The sequence below is a fragment of the Hakea prostrata genome, chromosome 10 (genome assembly GCF_041222555.1).
Source record: "Hakea prostrata isolate BN-2017 chromosome 10, UWA_Hpros_2, whole genome shotgun sequence".
In the NCBI taxonomy this organism is placed as follows: Eukaryota; Viridiplantae; Streptophyta; class Magnoliopsida; order Proteales; family Proteaceae; genus Hakea; species Hakea prostrata.
Genome location: NC_142609.1, coordinates 22,989,851 through 22,998,731, shown reverse-complemented (window position 1 = coordinate 22,998,731; position 8,881 = coordinate 22,989,851). Strand labels below are relative to the sequence as shown.

At 38.4% G+C, this 8,881-nt stretch overlaps 1 pseudogene; it reads right to left on the bottom strand.

The window, feature by feature from the left end:
* Window positions 1-369: 369 nt before the first annotated feature.
* LOC149002308 (5-oxoprolinase 1 pseudogene) lies at window positions 370-4,724 on the bottom strand (annotated as a pseudogene).
* Between the last annotated feature and the right edge of the window lie 4,157 nt (window positions 4,725-8,881).

Sequence of the window (8,881 nt, the reverse complement as noted above, 5' to 3'; positions counted from 1 at the left end):
GGAGGAATTCCACATGCTTATTTGACTGACCAACATTCAACCTTGTCACCTGGTGCAATCCCAACGATTGAAGCACAAGTAGCACCAAGTTTCAGGCAAGACAGGATCCAAATCCATCATTCCACAAGGAAAAGAGAAAACATTGAGAGGGACACTTGAAGATTGTAACTACAGGAAAGATTGATATATAGAAATCTTTGATATAAACACAAGTATGATTGTATGAAGTCAATTTATTTTTGAAACTTACATGTCCTTTCTGTTACCTTAATGGACCATAACATCTTATTCACCAGTATGAACTCATCATTTATTTCTATAACCTGGTGAATGAGCGAGGACCACAACAAAGTCTGTTTTAATAGAGAATCAACGAGGAATAGAACCCCATCCACCACCACCTGGAGTTAAAATTTTAAGAAGCTCCCCTGCCTGTACCTCAATTGTGTTCTTACCTCCAAGGTAAACTTGTCGTTTATCTTTTGTAATCAGGTAGTTAATCCCTTTAGCCCCATTTTTACCAGCATTCATACCTCTTGGTGTATGAACACGCCTCTCCAAAAGCACACTTACCGTCACAGGACGGCGGAACTCAATCTCCCTCACAAGTCCATTTCCACCTCTATGAAGACCAGCACCTCCACTGTTCTCTCTTATCCCAAATTTATGCAAGAAAACAGGGTATCTCTGCTCAAGGATCTCCGGATCAGTCATACGGGTATTGGTCATATGACACTGGACACCACTGGTTCCATCCCAAGTAGGCCCTGCACCACTCCCACCTCCAATTGTTTCATAATAACCAAAACTATTATCCCCAAAAGTGAGATTATTAGTACAACCCTGAGAGCAAGCACAGGCCTGAAAGGCAGCGAGTACTACATCAGTAACTCTTTCACATGTTAGAACATTACCTCCTACTACAGAAGCTTTATCACTGGGAGAAAGGAAAGAACCTCTTGGAATGTATATTTTAACTGGAGCCAGACAACCTTGATTCAGAGGAATATCAACGTTGACCAGACAACGTACACAATAAATGACGACTGCAGCTGTAATCGCTTCCAGTGCATTCCAATTCCCATACACTTCTGGGCTAGTCCCCATGAAATCAAACAAACCCTCACCCTTCTCAGTATTGATAGTAAGCTTTAAGTGTATAACAGAACCATCATCCATATAATCTTCTTCTTCAATGGTGACAGAATCTGCTCCTTCAAAATTATATGAAGGACTTGCAATTCTGGTGTAGATTGATTTGAGCATTTCTCTCACAGCTTCTTCTGCATTAGTCTGTACATGGGTCATGTAAGCCTGAACTGTTTCCAAACCATACTGCTCAATTAGCTCTTTAATAAGAGTAATTCCTCTCTGTTTGCAGCCATTTGGGAACTATGGCTAGGCGTCGTGAGGTTTAAAGTTTTCAGATTTCCAGGTTTAACGATGGAATTGGGGCTGGGTTTGGATTAAATTCTAGGAGAGCGGGAAAGGGTTCTGCTCACTGAAAATTAGCCAAAACTACAGACAAAATTTAATATCTGAAAATTGGGCCTTCCTAAGAGGCACTTGTAAGATCCAAATCCAGGGTTTCTACATTGTGACTGTCACTTGGATCAAGTGAAGGAGTCAAAAATAGAAACTATGGTTTGAAACACCTACCACCCAATCTCCTCTTGGACTGTGAATTGCCAGGGAACAAAGACTGGGCTTCAAACACCAGCACTAAAGCTATCTGAACATGACTATGAGATACTAGACAACACCCTCTTACAGAGAAGAAGGCAGCAGCCACACAATTGCATGATGAAAATTCAAATTAATCAGTTCATCTATTAATGGGATATAAATAGGCTTTAATCAGCCTAAATGAAATATCGTTTCTCACTGGAATGGAACTAACTAAATTAAAAACTAACAAAACTAAACAAAAAATCACTTCAAAACCCTACACTTAAATTGACCTAACTAATCCTACTTAAGTCATGTGACTTCTAAGTGGTGACATGACCTTCAAAAAAAATTAAACTAATTAAGAAACCTATTTTTGTACCCGGCTTGTGTACCATGTTATAGGCCCAATAAGTTGGCCAATTACAATGTAAACCTTGGAACGAAGGCCCAACCCATACACATGTCAACCCTAGTTGATTCCAAGAAGAAAAAAAATACCCCTTTAAGGTGGCTGAATCACCTAGCTACAATATATCGAAAGGTTAGATAACCTAGGTGCCATTTACCCCATAGCAGATACTCTAGTTTACCAAACTCTAGCTGTTGTGATTGATACTCTAGCTTTTGGCATTAATCAATAACAAATTATAACAGTCCTAACAAACGACCTTCAACTACTTTGATCACCAAGAGCCTTGATAATATGACTTCAAGACTTAATCTAGGTGATGTTAGCTGTTAGGCATCAATTGGTGACCAGTTTAGACTTAATTTAATCCCCCCCCCCAATCACAGCAACAAATGCTTAATTTAATGCAGTAAAAAAAATTTTAAAAATAAAATAAATAAGAGAAGCAGAATAAATAAATAAACCTTGAGAATTCCTCATTTCAAGTTTAGATTCGATTGTAAGCAATCCAAATTTCTACTTCAAAACCTCCAAATCCCTAAAACTACCCTCCCTTTTACTGTTTTCCTTTTCTGAAATGTTAGTTCACCAAAACCTTACAAGCAGCCCAAATTCACCAGTAGAATCCATTCAAATCTCAACTTAAACCCATGGAATCAATGACCCTCTAATTCAAGTAGTTCAGTCCGATCTTTCTTGATAATGTCATAACTAAGAGCCTAAGACCAGCAACCAATGGTGTCCTTTCAGTCCTCACAAAACATGATGATTCTAAAGACTACCGAATGCATCATACCCGTCATGAGTAAGACAAGCAGTGGGTATAAGCATCTAGGTCATATTTTCTGAAGGGTACAAAACTTAGTGCTTAATGTGTTTCTTGAATTGATCCACTATGTTTAAATTCACTCGGTTCCTTTTAGTTAAATTCTCCCTTTTATCCATTGTAGATGGTAGTTTACATGAATTTTCTAAATATTGTTTGAACTGTGATACCAAATGGATTTCTTTTTGCATGTTAATAAAGATGGAGTTGGGTAGAGGAAATTGATTTGGTGATATTGATGCAGAAATGCAGGTTACGATAAAATGGATCCAAATGATCTAGGATGGGAGCTCATTGAGATTCTGAACCCACAGAACAAGCCAGGGAGAATTACTGTGATAAATAGGATGGGAGCTGATAACATGAGAGTAAAGCTTTGATGATCTTTCCTCCCAATACCACACCGCAATCCAAGACTGAATGCATCTCAAGCACTTGAGGTTGCCTTCATAATTTCTGAAAGGCTTTAAAAAGAGGATTGGCTAATTCCCAGATCTAAAACCATGTATCTGATGCAACGCATCAATTAATTTAATACAGTTACAAAAAGTTAAATTAATAACCATAATATGAATCAGATAAACGATAACCAAATAACTGAAAAGAATAGCACACTATTTTGAACTTGAATATAAATATTCAAAGTTGCTTCAATGTAGTGGAATTTAGCAAGAGCTAGAAAACTAATGGAAATGAGCAATGAGATGGGACCTAGCAGAGATTATGGGCATTTTTATTCATTTAGAAATTGCCTTCATAACCTAAATCAGGACTTTTAAGCTCAATACATCAGTGCAGCTTAACTCTTTACAACATCCCTGAACAAAAAAGCTCACAAAGACGAGATTTAAGTCATGAAGTTTCAATAACTATACATTTCACATGAGAATTAAAAATTGAAATTCAATAACATTTTTGGTCGGATCTCCAAAACCAAAAAATATAATCAAGAAGAAGATACATAATGAAATATTGTATAATTATATTAAGAATTTTATCATTTTATTTACAATAAAAGAACACACAGACAAACTATAAAATTATAAATAGAATTACCGGACGCATGAGGAGGGAGTCTCGGGAGGGCCGATTTTGGATTTAACAATCTCGGGTGTATATCTTGCTCAAGAGTGAAGACCACCTGAATCGCTTTGCAAAGAGCCAACAATCTTTTCAAAGCTTCACAAATCTCCGAGTCGTAACAAATGTCAAGCAAAGGAGCCGCCCCCACACCGAGAGAAAACCAATGAAAACCGATCACATTTTCCCTGAACAAAACCAAGGGCAATAAACTTTACAAAAAGTACCTCAACGGAACAAGCGAACTTCAAAGCAAATATTAGCTCAGATCTGCTGCATTCTTGTCCATCAAGAACAAGAATACATGAAAAGAGGAAGGGAAAAAGAGGGAACAGATAAGCCGGTATCAGCATTCTAGCCTCTGTTTTTCCCGCAAACGTTCCCAATCCATTACCAGCATCATCCATGAAAACTTGAATTCTAATATGGGGCAAGGCAAGTAATTGAGGTCATTACAGGTATGAATGACGAAAGAAAAGAAGAAAAAGGCAAAACCTGTTTTAGAGAAAAAGGGAAAGTGATTTTCCCACAATGAAGAGGAGATCTAACGATGCTTTTGGTGACATCTCTCCACTTCTTGCATACACAAGCACAGGAACAATGCTTTTTCTGACAGCCACCGATCCTCGCTCGCCTCGACTCGCTGGATGATATCTCCAAGAAGCTCAGGAAGCATTTTGGATCAGCAATCCCCATCTGGAACCACTTCGGTTCCTTCCTTAGCTTCACAATCGCCATCTTCGAGCTGTTGCGATTGTTCACCCGATTTGATCCCTTCAGCTTTTAGGGTTTTGAGATCCTCGGAGGAACTCCTGAGACCCTTCCGATGACGAAAAACCCTCCTTAGAGACATTAATTTGCCTACCTTCTTCTCGTCTTCAGAGATGATCCATGGTTAGATCGAAGGAGAAAGAGAAGGAATTCTAGAGAAGACACGGCCGCAGAGAGGCTGCGGCAAGACAAGACCGAGTAACGATGGCATCGAGCTCGAAACTAAAGATCTGATAATTCTCGCACCCAGAACAGTCAAGGGAAGGGGTTTGGGTGGAGGCCCCTAATGTTTCTCCGTCATAAACTCAAGCTTGAGAAGCAGGAACCCTAAAATCAAAGAACTGTTCTAACCGTTTCTTGCACCAACAGCTTCTTCAACCTCTTGGCTCCTCCTCCTCCTCCTTCTCCAGATGCATCAGAGTCGAAATAACGAAATGAGGGTTGGGCGGTTCCAGATTGGATTTTGTGTTTTTCAAAATATTTTGAAAATCTAAACTCAAACCACTGGTTTTTGAATTCGTATATACGTGTATTATGTATGTTGTGTTTTTAAAAAGTATTAACTAATTGGTATGTAATATTAATACTTTACTTATACATTCATTCGAACCACCCAACTCGGACCGCTGGGTCGTTCGTTGAACCGAACCGTTAGCAAAAAACAAAGAAAAAAATGTGGGTTTTGAATATTTTAATGGAAGGATGAATCCAGCCGTCCGATCTAATCGGACGGCTGGCTCCACCGTGGAGCGCATTAATGACGCTCCACTGAAGCAAAATTGGCTCCTCAGAGGTTGATGCAGAAAATTCAAAATGTAGCAGATACAAAATATATGAGGGTATCATGGTTAGTCATTTGATGGCTTCTTACTAAATCTATTCTTGTCACCTATTCATTTGGCTCCATTTGTTTCATTTGTAAAATGATTGTTGAGATATATTTTACAGTAAAATAAAAAATTCTTCTGTTTGTTTTATGAATTGGAAAGTCGCTGTAAAATTTACAATAAAGGATATCAATGAAAAATTTCCCTTAAATTTGTCCCTAAATTATTATTATTGAAATTTTGAAAAGCTCAAGTTCATGACTTCAGGTTCAACCTCTCAAAACTTTACAAAATCCGAGAGTCCACTACAGCTAAAAGGTACCAAGCTCACAGGCTTTGAAAACCCAAAATGGTAGAAAGCATGAAAGTGTTTGGGAGTCTTCTGTGTCTCCTCATCATTCTCTTATATCCAGTCTCTTAAATTCAGTACTTTAAGATGGAGCAGGTATGCTGTCAAATCATTACCTCCATTTTCATCTACCTTCTCTATATCTAATAACTGGTTTTGTCAACCAATGTTTCCAGACCTATGATCTTTTGCTGAAAAAGTCAAGTTTACAAAGCTTGGTATGGGAGGTTGGCAAACATATTCATGAGAGTTACAGAATAGGGCCCTTTTTTGAACTCATCTTGTTTGAAGCTTCTCCGAGCTAAGATGATAGCTTCACTCAGTTTCACGACATCTGAGGTTAGTTTTTGCTATTGCTTTTTTTTTTGTCCAAGGGTTCTCTTCAGATTATGTCATATGATCGCATTCTATTAATATATCTTCTCATTGATGAACGTTGTTCTTGCGTCTGTTGCACACCTGAATTTTTATCTTCAATTATCGAATTTCTTATCTGATTTAATATGTCCCATTCCCATACAAGAAGAGTGAACATTGGTGGAAATTTGTTACTGTTTAGTATTCTTTGTTCTTCGGGGGTTAACAATAAATCATCTCATATTTACTCGATGGAATGACTTTCTTTTACTTGCTAACTATAGAAGAATTTTCTAACAATAAAGCTACTGACCTATTGTTGGTGCGAATCTAAAATCTGGATCTTCACTGGACTGAATCAAGCTCAGATTTCCTGCGAAACAATGAACTGATCAGAAACAGAGCCAATCGTCTTGATCGGCGTCGCGTCTCCGACGATTTTGTCAGTAGTTGACCAGAAGTAGGGTTTTCAAAGCTCTCAGAGAGCTTTAATGGAAAACAAGCGAGAAAAGTGTGAATATTTGAATGACCTACCTCTCATGAGCATCTTGGTCCTATTTATAGACTTTAATACGTTGTCTCTTATCACTGATGACTGTTGGATGGAAAGTATAGATCGGATGGCTATGATTAAGCCTTTGTTTAACCTTTGGGCGGACCCGTAAATTCATTCATCTCATCAGCTGAATCCAGTTGAACCTGGTTAGACTAGTATAAACCGGAAGTGGATATTTTAGTCACAACACGAGCCCCCAAGCCTGTTGATCAGGTCAAACTTGAATGAGACTCTGGTCAGGAGGTTTGAATCTTTATGAAAGATGACTTTGAATTATTCCGTATCTTGTATTGGCTGTGAGAATTCTTCAGTACTTGAGCTCATCTCCAGTTATGAGGGATTATTTGAACGCTGAGTTCATCCTTCAGTTGAGAAAATTGCTTTTTCATCCAATCTTGATCTTCTCTTGCATTTGGAAAATGTTCAGCCCCCAAATCATTTTAGAAAGGAAAAAATGGGCGACGGAAGAGAATCTTGAGGATGAAAGGAACATAGAGGGGGCAACAATCTCTAATATGTTGCACATCTGACCACATACTATACTTCTGACCACTTGTTGTATTACTGATCACTTGCTGTATCTTTGATCAGTTGCTGATGAAGTATTCTTAGGAAAGAGTGGTTGATGAAGCTTTTTGAGAAAACAACTAACGAAAGCCTTAATAACTGATCAAATGACTTCAAAGAAAACGGCTGATGAGAGCCTCAATAGTTGATCAGGAGTCTTTTGAGAAAACGGATGATGAGAGCCTTAATAGCTTATCAGAAACTTTCTGTCCTTAGACTATAGTTGAAGAGAGTCTTAGCAACTTTGATTAGAATCTTCAATATAATCTGTCTTATGAGAAATCTTCTTGATCGGCTTTGGAAAATGTGATCAAACCTCGGAAGGCTGGCTACTTGATCCTGACTTATGGAAAGTCGGGAGCACCCTCGGAAAAAATGATCCTTGACCATCTAGTATGATCAGGCCTCGGAAGGCTGGCTACTTGAGCTTGACTTCGGAAAGTCGGGACCACCCTCGGAAGGAATGATCCGTGGTCAGCTTCGGAAAGCATGACAAGGCCTCGTCAAGCTGGCTTACAAGAGCCTGACTTCGGAAAGTCGGGATCACCCTAGGAAGGAATGATCCTGGATCAGCTTCAAAAAGCATGATCAAAAGGCTAGTTTGATGAAGAAGACCTTTTGCATGATTGAAGAAGAATCTTTAAGTGATAACAAATTGATAGAAATAAGTCTTCAAGAATAATAGGAACCTCTCTGCTCTTGCTATTAATAATATAAATCTTCAAGAATAAAATGAACCTCTGCTCTTGCTATTAATAATATAAATCTTCACGAATAAAAGGAACCTCTACTATTGCTATTAATAATATAAATCTTCAATAATAAAATAAATCTTCAAGAATAAAAGGAACCTCTGCTCTTGCTATTGATAATATCTTTTGAGATGGATTATATTTCATGGTCGCCTTAAACAGCTTCTATGCAAATCTTTGGTGGCCCTCTGCTATATAGAGAATTGCTGGTCAGAAGCCTTCATAGCCAAGATAAACCTTTTATGTGGCTGAGAGAAGCTTTTAGAGAATGGCTGACGAAAACCTTCATTGCTGATGAAGAACCAATTTGGTTGACGAGAAAAAAGGTGTGCGGAAGAAGAGAATCCTGGGGGTGAAAGGAATACAGAGGGGGTAGCTGAGTCAGTCCAGCCCTCTAGACATAATGTCTCACCTTTGCCTTCCCCAGTTCATTTGAATTCATTCTAAGCATTCAAGTTCTTCAATGCTTTAAAGAAAGTTGCACAATAATCAATGCTTTAATGTTCAACCTTTTTATTGCAATAGATTCCTTGCTCCATGATCTCTTTCTATACTCGAATTCTTCAAGAATCTTTGAAATGCTTCTTTGAGGAGTTGATACTTGAATAGAAGAGCTTTCGGAAAGTAAGAATATTGGGGATGTAGCATCGATTGTTGCTGCTGCTGTCACATCCACCCAGCCGGTACCCTATCTGGCATACCCGAGTGTGTGATCC